Source organism: Erpetoichthys calabaricus, chromosome 10 (assembly GCF_900747795.2).
Source record: "Erpetoichthys calabaricus chromosome 10, fErpCal1.3, whole genome shotgun sequence".
Lineage (NCBI taxonomy): Eukaryota > Metazoa > Chordata > Cladistia > Polypteriformes > Polypteridae > Erpetoichthys > Erpetoichthys calabaricus.
In genome coordinates, this window is record NC_041403.2 from 32,706,562 (window position 1) to 32,724,552 (window position 17,991).

The window sequence follows — 17,991 nt, forward strand, 5'->3', positions numbered from 1 at the left end:
TGTACCTGGGTCCCACTGGTTTCTACCAGTTCTGAGCTGATGGCACTGCTGGACATCTTCTGATTTCGAAGGGTAATAAGCTTGATGTGTCTTTCATCTGCTGCACTAAGTTTCCTTGGCCGACCACTGCGTCTACGATCCTCAACGTTGCCCGTTTCTTTGTGCTTCTACAAAAGAGCTTGAACAGCACATCTTGAAACCCCAGTCTGCTTTGAAATCTTTGTCTGGGAGAGACCTTGCTGATGCAGTATAACTACCTTGTGTCTTGTTGCTGTGCTCAATCTTGCCATGACATGAAACTGTCTTCCACGACCTCACCTTGGTAGCAGAGTTTGGCTGTTCCTCACCCAGTTTTAAGCCTCCTACACAGCTGTTTCTGTTCAGTTAATGACTGTGTTTCAACCTACATGTGACATTGATGATCATTAGCACCTGTTTGGTATAATTGGTTGATCATACACCTGACTATAATCCTACAAAATCCCTGACTTTGTGCAAGTGTACCTATAAGAATTGATGCTGGTTTGAAGGCAAAAGGTAGTAACACCAAATATTGATTTGATTTAGATTTTTCTTTTGTTTGCTCACTTTGCATTTTGTAAATTGATAACACTAAACAATCATTATTTATATTTCTGAAAGCATTCTTTGTTTACAGCATCTTTTCACATCTGCCTAAAGCTTTTGCACAGTACTGTATATAAACATATATATGCACACACACACATATATACTGTAAATATATATATCCTGAAATAATCCTCATTCTGCAGATACAAAACAATAGACTGACATGTTTTTTGAGAAAGCTGCTTCATTTTGGCCATTTTTGAACCATTAACTGGGCGTTAGGAATGCCAAAATCTTGCAACCCAAGTGAACAGGACAATAGATTTCAGTGTTGCTAATGCAGTTAGAAAGATTTCTCCAATAATCAAATAGAATGTAAATATGACTAATTAAGGATAAGCTAAGAGAGTTTGCCATTAGGACACTGATGGATTACTGTTGAAAAAGGGGCTTTGCAGCCATATATGAATATATAATAAAATAAAAATCTGTCATTTGAAGCAGTAATAGTCATTATGCACATTAGTAATGTCTTGGATATATTTTAAACCATTTAATTGTATTTGAATAAAAAGGGGTCAATCTGCAGTGATGCCATTGTTGCTTTTTCACATTATTTATTAAAGTTACAAAAGTTGAGTTACATTAAACAAAAGACAAACTTACAAAATTAAAAAACTGGTTATATTTTTATCAAAAGGCTAGAAGAAAAAAGATTATTTGAATCAGTGTATGTGAAACTGGAAATTTTAACACATTACATTTTTTAACCCTAAATTACATTTAGTTGGACTCTGACTCTAGTAATCCAATAACTGCTTCGGACGAGTCCACAGCCCTGGATCAGGTGGAAAGCCCTTCAAGTTAGGACAGTCAACACCTGGAGCTCCCCCTGGCATCATCCATTGAACCCAGCAGGGCTGTCCAATGGGATTCCATTGCCCAGTATGCCCAGAGGTTGTAAATATGGGTGCACTGGTCTAGGAAAACTGCCATCTAGCATAATCGGGATCATACAGTCTTGAACGGCTATCTCCCTTGGTCCATCCATTATATTTGTTTCCTGGCCAGGAAAGAGTCTTCTATCCAACCCTGCCACAATGTCAGTCAATCTATTTCTTCTAGCTGAGACAGGGAATGCCCTTTTTCTGACCACCCACTACGTTGGCCACCTGGCATTCATCACTATATAATATATATTGTAAAGTAAAACACAGTAAAATATGCAAGTTACAAAAAATAATATTGCATCTGACAATGCTGTACCAGACAATATACACATTTTAATTAAAAGCCGAGACTGAAGGTGCATTGATCACTTTTGCTGGCTGACTGCTTAGTGTGATAAATTTGTTGCAGAGAAAACTTTGAAATCAAGGTAGTTTCTATATACTCAGTCACCTTTCTCGTCTTTCTCCAATGATCATTATTTTCAATTTATGAAATGAATATTTGCATCAAGCTGCCAAAAGTAATACGTGCCCCTCCAAAAATAAAAAGAAATGTCTTAAATGACGAAAACAATATGGTGTGCTGAAGTGGAATAATCAAATCCACATTTAAATTATTAAGTACAAACCTAACAGTTAATAATTCAGTACATATATATTAATAAAAGAATAGGTCTTTAAATGAACCCTTGTACAATTTCAACAGTGCTATCAGCATTTTTTATATACATTAAAGTATATGTTCATACATAGGCTACACACAAATTACAATAAAAAACGCTTGAAAATATAAAAGAAGTTGGCCCAAGTCAAATCGGAGTTCAATGGTAACTTTGACTTGTTCAATTACTCTTCTCTGTACTATGACTTGAAAGGATAAAATATCTCTGCTGTCACGACCTTTTTTGTCTTTACCTCTGAGTCCTAGTTTGCTGATCCTGCTCCCCAGTTGAGCCCGAGTCTCAGAGTCTCGCACGCTGCGCCGTATTGAGCCCCGCCCCTTTCCTCCGGGAATGCTGGGATGTTTACACTACTGGCACTGAGTCGGAATGGAGAGCTGCTGAAGTGTAGAGTTGCACTGATCAACCTTAAAAGTTTCCTACTAACTTTTTTGAACCTCGAACGGTAACGGCGGTTTAAAACTTGTTTTCCGGCGTCCTTTGTGCTTGTTTTTTCGAGGTCAGGAAGAGAGGGGTTGAGAGAATTCGCATGAGAGCCTGCCAACCAGAGTCGGCCCACGAACTGGGCAGCACTGTGAAAAAGTGAGAGACTGCGAGCCGCCATCAGTGAAAACACTAGACACTTCCTGGTAAGACATCGTCAAGATTGTCAAGACCCTGAGAGTTTAAAGAAACTCATTAAAAACTGTCAATACAGAGTGGTTTATTGCATTGCCTGCACGATTTGTTTTATATTTGTTTGTTTGATTACGTTAAAATGCTAAGGTTTTAAAGTTTGATGTCATGCTTTCCGGACTGTATCCATGCGATACATGGCAACACAGGTAGCGACAGCGTTGCGGACTAAATAAGTAAGGCAAAAATGGAGTTTCGCCTGCAGGTCGGTTGAGTGTAATGTTTAGCTGTTTTTGGTTGTGTAGATCTGTAATTTTTATCGGTCAATCGTTTTGTGGGCCTTGACATGAATGCTGTCATCATAGTGTTTGCCCCTTTATGTTTGGTCACTTGGGTTTTGCTAACTTTTCAATATTGTTTTCAATATAACTAGAGTATAGTGAAGCCAGACTTTTCCATTTGGTAGTTGCACGCTTGATATTATAAAGTGTTTAAGGGTTCTGGATAGCTACTTGTTAATAATAACAAATAAATCATCAGTTCTCTTTTTTTGTAGCAAATATACAATTTCTCTTATAGGTTTAAATTGCTTTTTTAAATTTTTGATTAATCTTCACCAAACATAGTTCCAGAAACTTGATGATAGACCCCAACGAGACGCTAGGTGGACAAAGCGAACTTTAATAATAGAATAACTTCTTATCTTTCTAATGCTTGTATGCATTATGTGTATTTATCTTAAAGGAATACAGTACCCAAAAATCAGATATTTTTTATATTGTACGTACCCTCATGTAGGCTGTAGTGGCTTCCAAATTTTTATGCAGAACTAGAGAAAACATTTGATGAAGTAATGGAACGTAATGGTAACCCGTTCTGTCCAAAGGGAAATGATGTAAAAAACGTCCATTCTCCTGTAACGCGATTTGCATAAACAACGTGTCCGTGGCCCACATGTATTCTTAAAACGTGCCAAATGAGTGTATTTGTTTGGAAAATATTAACTAGCCATTTTATTGTTAAAAGACAGGTAATATAATACATTTTAAATTATTTGCTATCTCTTGTCCTATGTGAACCTTCCGCGCCTCTCTTCAATATGCCTGTGCGTCTCTTGACCGGCGCTCCCCTTCTGGAGGGTATCATTTCTAGGTACTGTACCTTGCTTGCCTCCAGTTCGCTTTTATACTTTCTGTCTTTGAAGGCGACTCTCAGTCTGGCTCCTAAGCCTGTGCTTTTAGTTGTTTTGAAAGATTTTTTTTCTCAGTTTAAAACAGGCATTTTTTTAAGACTTTTGAAACAAAACTTTGGGATTCAGTCAAGCTGTATGGCAGAATTTCAGATTCAGTGACTTTCTCACCTTAGTTGCAAAAAAGAATTTCACTCAATTCTGTACATGTCCTTGGAAAAACTAGTTTTGATTATGGTCAGGTGGTGTTACATTTCCTCAACTCTCCTCTGCCACAATTAAATAATGAAGTAAGCTGTTCCCTGCATTTGTAATGTTGCAGTTTACATCCATCCATTATCCAACCCGCTATATCCTAACTACAGGGTCACGGGGGTCTGCTGGAGCCAATCCCAGCCAACACAGGGCGCAAGGATTTCCCAAATTATTATAATGTATAGTTTCACATAGAAGACTTTTCTTAAATGTACAGCATGTTTCAATTTCTCTTAATCCACAGACCGTGTTAAAGCTAAGTATATGAATAGAAAGTTTTCTATTACATATTCTCAAGTTATTTCTAAATGCAAGTTTTAGTCATTTCACAGGTAATTTAATATTTCAAAATAAATGCCATCATAAAAAAAAATTATAAAAAATTACATTTCATTTTCACATCTTGCTTTTGACATGTGAAGTTATAAGTGACTTAGCAACTTCTTACCATGCAGAACTTGTTTTTTTATTGTGTGCAGTGTTTTCGTGGTGTTCTCATGATGCAGGCTTACCTTAAAGTCTAATTGAACAAGTGTAGGAAGCAAAACGTTTAGTTCTAGGTCCAATGAAACTTGTGAATGACCAAGTAGTATTAGAGATTTCTTTAATTTTATAGTAACATAATTTATGCGCTTTTCCAATTACTTTTTAAATGATGGTAATTGATCAGAATGATTTCCTCTGGAACTCTTCAGTTGGAGTCATTAATTTGCAGTTATGTACTATGGTGTTAATGCGTTGTCATCAATGATGGATCCAATGAAAGAGCTTTGTGTTATTCTGCTCAATTTGTCATTTTTTTAAATAAAAAGAATTTTATTTTTTGTTAAATGTTTTTGTTTTATAATGCTAATATGTTGTGTTGAGCAGAAAAGTATAAGCGTGCTTTTTAAAGATAAGTTGAGATGGTATCTTTGTAAGACATATATATATGCAGCTACACTGAGCATCATTTAGGCAAGCAGTTACAAAGACAGATCAAATAATTTCAGACTAATCTAATTCTTATTCAGAAAGCCTCAGAAGCAGGCAGAGTCAGTTTATGCATGAACTTTTTCAATATATCACATTATTCAAACAATCATAATTTAAGCAATGAATATCTACGCAAAACAAAAATGGAACAGCAAGCCATACAACCCTTGACAAACACACACCAATCCTCAGCCAAAACCTGGAAAGTAACTTGATGAATGTCAGTAAAAGGTTGCCTTAGCCCACAGATGAGGCGGTAATGGATGAATAAATTGGCAGTGACAGTCACATGTAATTTTGCTTGGAAAATTTACCCCTCCCCCCACCATAAACCAAATTTTAGCAATTACACAACTTGTGACTTGAAATACTACTCCAGTTTCACTGGAGTCATGTCAGCTTGTGTTCACCACCTTTTGTTTGTCCTTCACACCTGTCCTCCTCCAAACATTATACTGGTCACTTTGTCCCCAAAGGAATACAGCAGATCCAGATGGTCTTGTTTCTCTCCACTTTTTCTAATGTTCAGCTTCAATCAGCCACAACTCATTCTCATGCATCATGTATCTTATTACACTGTACAGTTAAACATTTCCTGTTATTGTTGGATCTTCTTCCTTTAGAAATCAGAATGGTATTCATCACATGGAACTTTTTCTGGGGACATTCCGCTGTTGCCCTCAATTACCAAGTTTGCACCTTCATCTGCCTTTAGCATGTTTTAAATCAGCTAGATTTTTTCACTCCTTTTGAAACAATTATTTTACTTGTTAATGTTCTTCTCCCAGGTCTGGTTTTACATGCTCCCCCAGATTTACAATATAAAAATGGCAGAAACGTTCAAAACCACACAACATAAATACACAACAGAAGTTTTACTTTACTTTTACTTTAACACCCATAATGTAAAAAGATGAATTTGTAGGATGCAGATTAAAACATAACATGGTTGTGTACATTTTAGCACAAATTTAACAGATTAAAAAGTAAGATGAATGAATAAATATGCAATAATTTGTACACCCTGTCAAACAGTAGTTGGTAGTAACAGCTTTGTCAGAACGTAGTTTCCAGAAAGTTTTTGTAAACAACTATAGTTTTGTCTTCTTGCTTCTGTAATTTTGCTGAGTTAAAATACAATTAAATGGTCAGTGCATTTCCATTCACACACATAATCAGGTTAAGGTGAATAATAAGGCAGAAACCTGTACTTAAAAATTCACGTTCACCTGTGCGAGAAATCTTCTGGAGTTCTCCTTCATCAAAAATCTATGACATTATTAAACTGTGAATTGTGATAAGCTGCCCGGACACAGACAGATGGACACCGTATTATAGTCCACCACACGTTTATTATACATTATAAATCCAATAAGTGCACAAAACCCAGTGCACAAAGCACCAATCACCCCTTCAAGTCCTGGTCACAATATAAAGCCTTTCACAGTCTCTGGTCCGCCTCCACTCCTCTCCAACACGCTTCGTCTTCTTCCTCCCGACTCTCGCTCCTGACTGGAGTGAGGCGGCCCCTTTTATGTGCCCCGGATGGGCTCCAGGTGCATCCTCAGGACCTCCGTAGCCACACCCCTGTGTGGCGGAAGCTCCCAAGGTGAAGCCGGAAGTCCACCGGGTGCCCTCAAGTCTCTTCCCCCCTGTACTTCCCGGTGTGGCGGAAGTACTGAGGGCCAATGCTCCCAAGGCATCGGGGCGCCCCCTGGCGGTGACCACGGGCCCCTACAGGGTTGAGCTTCCAAGCTCCGTACCCGTGGTCCCCAAAACCACCAGGGAGGACGCCCCCTCGTGTCCTGGAGGAGGCACAAGCCCTCCTCCACTCCTCCTAGGCGTCCCGGCCGGGTATGGGTGCCCGCCGGGCACCACAGAATCTAAAAATAAGTATGATGTTTATGATAATTCTCTTGTTTTTAATAAATACATTTATTTAAATTGATGCTTTATTTATAGGTTTCTGCTACCAGATTGCACACAGGCCCCTCATGGACCCCATGCTTCTTGGCTGTGCAGTTGAGCATTACAAAGTACTCGAATATGTGTGCTTCTTGCCTTACATCCAGTGCTACTGGAATAATAATAACACAGGGGTTTTTACTTCAGTAAGATGAGATGAATATTATGTTTGGCTTCTCTGTACTTTAAAGACAGCCATACTCACTTATACTGGGCTGATTTAAAGTTGACACTCGACTTCACATGAATGTGTTTTGTGATGTGGGAGGACAACCACAATTTTGTTATACGTGCATACAAAATCATCATATACTGTAAAACACACTTAATACCCTATCCAGAAAATTAATTTTATTTCTGACACATGACAACTCTTTTAACAAGCCATAGAGATTTGTGAATCTGGCTGTTTTATATAATAGGTCAAACAATTACCGCAGACCTATGTATTTCTTTGTTTTTCTTTCTTGATATGTAAATGCATTATAAAGCAATCTGTTTGTAATTTGTTTTTATCTCCATTCAGAAATAACTTTATTTCAAGGTGGTTTAAAAACCAAACAATTTCATAATTACAAATGGTCCTCAACTTATGATGGTTCGACTTATGATTTTTCGAAGTTACAATGGCAGTATGAGAATTTATCTAAAATTGTGTAAAATATAAATTTTCCAGATGGCAAAGCAAGTGAACGTTTCTGTGGGTCAAGCGGTGTAGTACGATATGTTGAGACCTTGCCAGGATGCTGGGAACTCAGCCTTGAGAGATGCATCAGTCTCGCTAGCGATCAATAGAGATCAGTGGTCTTGTTGTTACAGTGTGCATTTATTTTCTGTAATTTTTTTTCAAAGCCCATTGAACAGTGTTGAAATATGTTTTCCAAATGCTCAAGTGCCTCACCTGCTGGTAATGAAACGAAGAAGAGGAAAGCCATTAGTTTGGAAGAGAAATTAAAGATAATAAGCCAGTCATGGCCATTGCACGTGATCTTCAGCTATCCCAATCAATGATATCTGTGATCATCAAAGACAAGAAAAGGATAATAGAGGCTAACAAGGCATCTGCTTCGGTGCATTTAACGATTATCATTAAGACGAGAGCAGGACCTTTAGAGGATATGGAATGACTATTCGTAACATGGATGGAAGATCAGGTACAAAAGTGTATACCGCTTAGCCTGCTCACGATGCAGGATAAGGCGCGTACACCTTTTGATACGTTTAAGGAATGCTATGACATCCCTACCTACACTCAAACTTTTATAGCAAGTCATGGATGGCTTGAGCATTTCAAGAATCGTCATAGTTTTCATAATGTGAAAATTAGCTGTGAAGCACCAAGCGCCGATACTGAAGCAACTGAAAAATTCAAGGAAGAAGTTCATAAGATTATTGTTGACAAGAAATACTTGCCTGAACAAATCTTCAGTGTTGATGAAACTGGATTGTATTGGAAGCGAATGCTTGAGCAAACGTACAATATGATAGTATGCCTAGCCTTCGATGTCTTTGCATTGCATGTACTAGATAGTATTATTTAGTGTATTATTTATAACTTACCACCAATTAACATTAGCCAAGTGTGTATTTTACAATGAACTTGACTCCATTGGTAACTACAGTGCAAAAGGATGCCCTTTTACAGTGCATGTAGGCAAAGAATTTGCTTTTTTAACTTTGTAATAATTAATAAAACATCCTTGGTTTAGTAATTATTGTAAATTGCTGTAGACTACATTGTGTTTTGTTAAAATATTACCAATTTTATCAACAAATTAGTGCATTTTTGATATGTTTCCATGGAATTTGGGTAGGCTAGGCTTAGGTTAAGTAGGCTATGAGAACAGTACCTTAGGCTAGGTTATGCAACTTACGATCGATTTGACTTGTGATCTGATTTTTGGAACATAACCCCATCGTAAGTAGAGGACTACCTGTGTAGTAAAATGGAATATATGTATTATAAATTAAGAAACTGTTAATAAAGTTAGATGTCTAAGAAGTAAATGAGGGTTTAGAAAATTGTTAGATAAATGTAATGGTAAAAAATGATAAACTGTATTTATTTAACTTATTGAAGTATATTAGAAATTTGAATGTGTATGGTAAACCTATTAAAGTGTCAGAGTATAATTTTTATTGTTTTAATTTGAACATTTTTACAGCTCTAGACCATTTTTCATTCCACGCATATACTGAGGTCTGTGTGTAAGATAGTCCACGATCAATGCCAACCGGTATGAATCTACTCCCATCTCTGTCAGCTTGTCCCTAAGGAGCATAGGTTGGATGGTGTTGAAGGCGCTAGAGAAGTCCAGAAACATAATTCTTACAGCACCACTGCCTCTATCCAAGTGGGAGAGGAATCGGTGTAGCACGTAGATGATGGCATCCTCCGCTCCCACCTTCTCCTGGTATGCTAACTGCAAAGGGTTGAGGGCATGGCGGACCTGTGGCCTTAGGTGGCGAAGCAGCAGCCGCTCCATGGTCTTCATCACATGTGACGTCAGAGCAACGAGCCGGAAGTTGTTCAGCTCACTAGGACGTGATATCTTTGGGACGGGGGTGATGCAAGATGTTTTCCAAAGCCTCGGGACTCTCCCCTGTTCCAGGCTCAGGTTGAAGATGCGCTGTAGATGACTCGCCAGCTCCAGCGCACAGGCCTTCTGCAGTTGTGGCGATACTCCAACTGGACCCACTGCTTTGTCTGGACCCACTGCTTTTCTGGCACAAAGTCTCCTCAGCTCTCTGCTCACCTGCACTGCTGTAATTGTGGGTGGGGGGAAACTCTGTCCTATGCTGGAATCAGCAGAAGGATGGTTGGAGGGTGCAGTACTCTGAGGTGAGAGTGGGTTAGGGTGGTCAAACCTGTTAAAAAAGTTGTTCATCTGGTTTGCTCTCTGCAAAGCTCTCTTCAGCTTTCCCTTAACTCAGATTAGACTTCCAGTCACTGGCGCTGAAAATCCACCTGACCGTGTGATGTTGCCATTGCCATCACTTTTGGAATGATATTGCACAGGTTATGAGTGGTGCCTGATTTCCTCCAGATATGATTATTTTGCTTTCATCAGACCAGAGAACCTTGTTCCTCACAGTCTGATAGTCGTCTAGGTGCATTTTTACAAACTTCTAACTGGCTTCCATGTGTCCTTTACTGAGGAAATGTTTCTGTCTGGCCACTCTGCCGTAAAGCCCAGAGTGTAGATTGAAGGAGTGTTCCAGTGATGGTTGTCCTTCTGGAAGTTTCTCCCTTCTTCACACATGTTCTGTGGGGCTCAGCAATAGCGGCCATGTTGTTTTTGGTCAAGTTTTTCACTGTGGCCTATCTTCTGTGAATACTCAGTTTAGCTGGATGGCCAGCTGTATGTGGTTGTGGTTGTTCCACATTTCCATTTCAGAATATGGAGGCCACTGTACTCTTGAGAACCTTCAGTTCTGTAAGAATTTTTTATTAGATTTCCCCACATCTGTGCCTCAACACAATCCTGTCTATAAGCTCTGAAGGCAGTTCCTATGACCTCATGGCTTGGTTTTTGCCTTATGCACATTGCCAACTGTTGGAACTTCTGTACACAGTAATGAACCTTTCCTAATTTTGTCCAATCAATTGAAATGATCACAGGTGCACTCCATTCAAAGTGTATAAACATCAGAGTGATAATCAATAGAATGAACTATAAAAAGGGTCTGAATACCGTGTGCCATTTCATTTATTTATTTTTTTGAATTTGCAAAAAATTCTGAAATCCTGTTTTCCCTTTGTCATTCTGGGGTATTGAATATGGCATGATGTGGGAAGAAAATCAATTTAAATTACTTTAACACAAGGCTGCGTCATAGCAAAATGTGAGGAAGAGGTAGGGTCTTAATACTTCCTGAATCTAAAGTAAATATATACATTTAATATTTCAGTCCTCATGTCTGAACACCAGAGTATGTGTATTACTTGCATTTTTGCTCCTTAGTTTTAGAAGAAAATTTATTACTTTTCATTGATCATTGCTGTCCTTCATTCTTTATATACCAGGTACTCGGTGCTAAAAGCTCATTAGACCTTTTAAGTTCAGCTCTTTTTAAAGCAAACACGCACACTCACACACACATTATGCTTCTGAAGCCAAAGAAACATGGTTTATTTTGAATCTTGGAGCAGTTTACTGTGAAGGTCTCAGGAGAAATGAATTTCACAGCATATCACTGTACTGCCTAAATTGACACAAATTGATGCTATGGTCTACTCTTGTTTGAGGAAGCTTACGGTGGGTAGTAAAGCTGAACAGATTGATGGCTGAGGAGTGAGTCTGGGATGAAACAATTTGGCAGGAGAGTTTGTAGTTATGTTTTTGGACTCTTGGCCTTTTTAACTTATTTTTTTGGCCTACATGTCTCTATCCATGAAATGACTTTCACCTTCGAAGGCTTTTGAAACAGGTTCTCTAACGTTGGGTTTTTGTTGTTTATGTAAATTTTTGGGTAGTGTTTTAAAATTAGTTATGAACTTCTGATTCAGTTTTATGCAAAATAATATAAAAAGTAATGTACTTTTGATTATTTCTACTCAATACATTTTCAACTTCTTTGGTGTACAAGATTTTTAAAATTAGATGTCCTTGTCGATTTTCCACATAACATCACATATTTATAGAATTACTTGCCATGTACAGTCTTTAGGTACCGTACTTATGACTTCCCAGGTACTTCCATGTTTCATAAGAGATAAAACCCCTACATCGATATATTTTTTTTTTTTGATAATATTCCTGGATATTCTTCAAGACAGCCAGGCCTGGCACACCACCTGTGTAATGTCCCCCAACCCAAATCCCTATGACTAGGAAATCCCATACAGTGCATAGTCAAACTAATACCAATCACTGTACATACACTACCCAGTTACAAGGCTTTCCCAGTCAAGAGCAGGATGCAAATTTGTGTTCTGTATTTTACATGGAGACCAGATTACCACTGCCAAAACACACTTTTCACACTTACTTTTTTCTTCCAGATGGTATAGTGAAGGGGTAGGCATTCTTTGGTTTTCCAAAACCATGGCAGATTAGAGGTACAAGAACTTCAATAATCTCCGTCTCTACTAAAATCATAACCAGAAACTACCTTACCCAAATTACCTCGGCACCCCTATTGATGAAACACGGAAGAAAAAATTGATCCATGCCTTCAAAAAAAAAAAAAGAGAAACCAATTTTCTTATGTGTCATGTCAGCTTGTATATTTGTAGCTGGCACTTTGTACATGAAGTATACATAATGTCTTAAGATTAATGCTTTTTAAGCCTTTTAAGCTGGAACAATTTTGGTGTTATACCAAAATGGGAATCGGCTTTTGAAAGAGCAAAGTTGTTATGTAATCGTTTTAGAGTTAATGTGTAAGTGTCTGCACTGATCGAAAATAGAACAGCAGGTTCATTCTCGGTGAAACACAAGTATGCGAGGTCACCTGCTCCTGGTTAGTATACTAATCTTAACATAACTCAAAAGTGATTAAATGATATTTTTTTCTGGCTGTCCATATATACTGTAAGATTGAAACCAGATTTTGTTCTGTATTTTGAGATGTTTCATGACAGGATCCCAATAATTCATGTACAATACACATGAATTTTTTTTTTAAAACAATAGAGATAACATGTCACTAAGTAAATATAGATCAAATACAGCCATATTTATATGATTGCAGAGACAGTAATTTGTCTTATTTCAAAATACTGAAAAACGTCAAAATCCCTTTTTCTGTTCAACAAAGGGCTTATCTCCACTACTGAATACAATTTTTAGAAGTGAAAGGAGAGACATTGAATATACATGATCCATTTGTGACGGAGCATGGGATAGGTGCTATATAAATTAAATTATTATTTGATATTTTTAACATTTGCTATTGTAAGATTTATATTTGCATCATTATTTGGTTAAAACTAGCATACAAGTAATATTTAATGGATTAAAATTAATTTATTTTCACATTTCACAAACTCCTGGTGCATTAATTTTCCATATCTGACCCTCCTTTTCACATTTGTTCAAAGTTTAAGGCATATTGAGTGAAATCAGTCTTGTCAGTTTTACATTAATCCATTATTTCAAAGCTCTTGTAAACACACTTTTGTTAGGTTGTTTTCAGAGTGTCATATATGAGTAATCAGACTGTGTTATTGCTTAGCCTATGTACAAGTCTAGAATTTGAAAATTAACTGGAATGACATTAGTAATAGTGAATTTTAACAATTCAGATATGGGTCCCGTGTGCTTTTATTACCTTTGTCACTTTTAATGGGTTATACTCATAAACATTAGTCTGCCTAAAAAAACAAAAGAGTGACACAAATTTAGATTTTGCATATTCATATTCAGCAATGAAATATACTGTTTTGTCTTCTCAGTACTACTGTGATTGTAACCTCCTTCAGTTTTCACTTGCTACAGCTGTTGCTGGTACTGCCAGAGTGCACTTTGATCACACATCACACAGTACTATATGCGTAATTGTGGATGCATAGTAGGCTTCCCCATGAACCAGAACTGTATGTGCTACTTAGAAAATGAATGGATACTTGGACTGCCATCTGTAGAGGTGCTTATTGCAATCAGAGAATGAATGCGAAGTCTCAGTTCCTTTGTTGGGACTGTGTAGGACACTGTGTTAGACAGCAATAATCTTGCCATCATTTCATCTCCTCTTAACCAGTTTGTGACACTACAAGTTAAATAGTTACATCTCACATCTGATCAGTCACATTGCATGAGTCTATTTCTGAACTAACTCCATAATGAGATAAAGTGGCAGTATCAAAAGCCTGTGTGTAGCTGTGTTTTGGCATTTTGTTTAAACAGTTCTCATATTTGCAATTTTCCTGCCTCAAACACAAAAGGATTTCCAGACATGACTTCTTTTTGACTTGTGGTAATGTGTTGCTGTATCACAACTACTTTGAGCCAATTTTGTGTGTAGTATTTACTCATACATTATTGTGCCTTCAAAGGTAATCTGTCTATTTCCATTCGCACACAAGTGCAGTAATGACTTTTATTCAGTACTACGGATATTGTAAAAAAACACTAGTACCATTAGGTTTTTGGAATTGTGATATTGACTGTTTACCAAAGTATTGTTTCTTGTGTAATCCCTAGAAGTAATTAAGACCTCTATTAGGATATTGTGTTACATTAGAGTTTTTTTATTTGTGTACAGACATGGACAAATTAGCTGGTACCCTTATAGCTCATTTAAAAAGATCTGTATGTCTCCTGAAACATTCTTAAATGAAAAGCAGTTGTCCCATATAAAACTTCATATCATTGAGTAAAGCAAAGCTAGTATGAAAAGAGATAAAAGTATTCCTTATGCTTCAGAGATTCTAAAATGGCCTGGATACATTTGTTGGTTTTCCTAGAAAAAATCCTAAATAATTGGATTATTGTTTTTTCAAACTAGCTCTTTTCTTTAATTCGTATCACGCATGTCTCTAACTGGCAATCAGTCACTTAGCCTATTTAAATGGAGAAAAAGTAGTCACTCTGCTGTTTGGTATCATTGTGTGTCACACACTAAACATGGACCAGAGATTGCAAAGGAAAGAGTTGTCTGAGGAGATTAGAAAGAAAATTATAGACAAGCATGTTAAAGGCAAAGGCTACAAGTCCATCTCCAAGCAGCTTGACGTTCCTGTGACAAACGTTGATTATTATTAAGACATTTAAGCCCAAATTACTGTAGCCAACCTTCCAGGGTGCAACTGCAAGAGGAAAACCAACCCCAGAATGGGCAGGAGGATGGTGAGAATAGTTGACAAAAAGCCAAGTACAACTTCCAAAGAGAACTCCAAGGTAAAAGTTCATCATTGTCTGATTGCACAATCGGTTGCTTTTTTGGTGATAGTGGGCTGCTTCTTTGGAAGAAAGAAAAACCTAAAAATGCCAGACTGCTATTTTCTAAAATGCATATTCACAAGCTATAATGCCTCCTGGGAGAATGACCTTTGGACAGATGAGAGAAAACTGGAGCTCATTGCAAGTCACGTCAACTGTATGTCCAGAGATGGAAAAATTAAGCTTTCGAAGAAAAGAACACCATATCTACTATGAAACATTGAGAAGGCTCTGTTATGTTTGGGGCTGTTTTGCTGCATCAGACACAGGGTATGAAGGGTCTATGCAGAGAAAAATAAGATCTCAAGAATATCAAGATGTTCTGGATCAAAACATAGAATGCTCAGAAAACTTGTCAAATGAATGCTGGAAGTACAACAAAACAAGTCTTTATTGTTAAGTGTTTGTATTTTTCTGTTTATGATTAGTCATTCAGTCTTGTACAATTAACTGATGGACGGACATTGTTATTTTTCATTTAGTTTCTACTTTGGTTTTGATGTTTTTGAACAAATCTGTATCCTTATATATGACAGATATGTATTTAGTGAGTGGTATACAGTAATCCCTCGCTATATCGCGCTTCGCCTTTCGCGGCTTCACTCCATCGCGGATTTTATATGTAAGCATATTTAAATATATATCGCGGATTTTTTGCTGGTTCGCGGATTTCTTGCGGACAATGGGTCTTTTAATTTCTGGTACATGCTTCCTCAGTTGGTTTGCCCAGTTGATTTCATACAAGGGACGCTATTGGCGGATGGCTGAGAAGCTACCCAACTTACTTTTCTCTCTCTCTCTTGCGCTGACTCTCTCTGATCCTGACGTGGGGGGTGTGAGCAGGGGGGCTGTTCGCACACCTAGACTATACGGACGCTCGTCTAAAAATGCTGAAAGATTATCTTCACGTTGCTACCTTCTGTGTGCAGCTGCTTCGTGAAGCGACATGCTGCAAGGTGCTTCGCATACTTAAAAGCTCAAAGGGCACGTATTGATTTTTTTATCTGTCTCTCTCTCTCTCTCTCTCTCTCTCTCTCTGCTCTGCTCCTGATGGAGGGGGTGTGAGCTGCCGCCTTCAACAGCTTTGTGCCGCGGTGCTTCGCATACTTAAAAGCCAAACAGCCCTATTGATTTGTTTGCTTCACTACTTTGAAGAGGAAGATATGTTCGCATTCTTTTAATTGTGAGACGGAACTGTCATCTCTGTCTTGTCATGGAGCACAGTTTAAACTTTTGAAAAAGAGACAAATGTTTGTTTGCAGTGTTTGAATAACGTTCCTGTCTCTCTACAACCTCCTGTGTTTCTGTGCAAATCTGTGACCCAAGCATGACAATATAAAAATAACCATATAAACATATGGTTTCTACTTCGCGGATTTTCTTATTTCGCGGGTGGCTCTGGAACGCAACCCCCGCGATGGAGGAGGGATTACTGTAATCTATTGTTCTGTTTTGCCTTGAGAATTGTCATGGTACCCTACTTCTGCACTTGGTGAGGAACGCTGTGCAAGAACAAACTATTTTGCACTGTTGTATTTCTGAGGTGGCAATGATAGGCCGTATAGCTCTTTGTAGAGAATTACTTGTATTCTGTTGTGTGTATTATGTTTACCCCATTTTTTAAACCCACTGCATGCCCAATTTACCTGGTAGGAGGTCCCTATCTGAATTGCCTTTCCCAAGATTTCCTCCATTTTTTTCACTACAAAGGTTTATTTATTTTTTTTTTTCTTGTCTTCTCGGGGAGTCAAAGCTGGGAGAGGCTGCAAAAAACAGCGCCTGTTAAAGCCTGTTGAGACATTCTTTGCATGATTTTGGGCTATACAGGTAGTCCCCAGGTTACAGACATCCGACCTACGACTTATCTTCAGCCTGAGGATGCTGCAAGCGGTGGCTGGAGGGGGGCAATTTTGCTGCTTACGCAATGTAGTGACCCTCGGGTGGCTCCCGGCAGCAAATGGTGACCCGTGGTCCATAGTCACCGGAGCCACAGCTATCGCTTGTGTTCAGGACGATGGTTCGCTGCCCGCCCACTATGCCGCTACTGCTCCTGCCTGGACGCAGGCTGGATGGACCGGAGGGGGCGTTTCACTGCCCGCCCAGCACACACGGCTGGTAATGCTGCAAACGCTGACCTGGTTGTGGCTGAACGGAGGCCATTGAGGGTGAACGGGGCGGCGAGGGTAGCATCGTAGTGTGCCTCGGATGGCTGCCTGTTGAATTGGGGTTGGGCGATTCATTACCCACCTGTGGCTGCACCGTGTTCGTTCTCGGTGGGCGGACACTGCAGGCAGCATACTGTAGTGCAGGTGACTGTGTGGTGGGCGAGTGATGAACCCCCCTCGCCGCCCCAAGTCATTCTCAATAGCAAGCCTACTTGTACTGTTATGCACATAGCAGGAAATTGTCTCTTGTCAGTACATCAGACGTGTTGATGGGTGCCTTCCTGCTATGATAGCGTGGACAGTGCTGTGCAGAAGAGCTCATCTTAACCTTTTGTCTTCACCCTTCAACAATGTCTCTGAAACACAAATCTGATGCAAGTGCTGGTGATACAGTAAAGAAGAGAAAAACCATCACCATTGAAAATAAAGTAGAAATAATAAAAAGGTCAGAGAGGGGTGAAACTCCATCATTCATTGGCAGAGCACTTGGCTGCAGTCGGTCAACAATAGCATTTATTAAAATAATGTACCTGTTCCGACTTACATACAAATTCAACTTAAGTACAAACCTACAGTCCCTATCTCGTATGTAACCCAGGGAATGCCTGTACAATAATTAAATTCTTCTTGTTGTTCAATGCATCTAATAAACAAAACATTGTAGTGGCGAGGGCATTGTCAAATATTGCTTTGAAAAATTACTTTAAGATTCAAATAGTAATTTTGCCTGACTTTAGTTTT

The 17,991-nt window shown here is 38.6% G+C and overlaps 1 protein-coding gene across 2 annotated transcripts in view; it reads left to right on the forward strand.

The window, feature by feature from the left end:
- The first annotated feature begins 2,531 nt into the window (after window positions 1–2,531).
- nek7 (NIMA-related kinase 7) overlaps window positions 2,532–17,991 on the forward strand; it is a 239,614-nt gene continuing 224,154 nt past the window's right edge. For both annotated transcript variants that reach the window (XM_028811046.2, XM_028811047.2), the window contains exon 1: window positions 2,532–2,829. The gene's annotated coding sequence lies outside the window, so the exon portion shown is untranslated. The remainder of the gene's footprint in view (window positions 2,830–17,991) is intronic.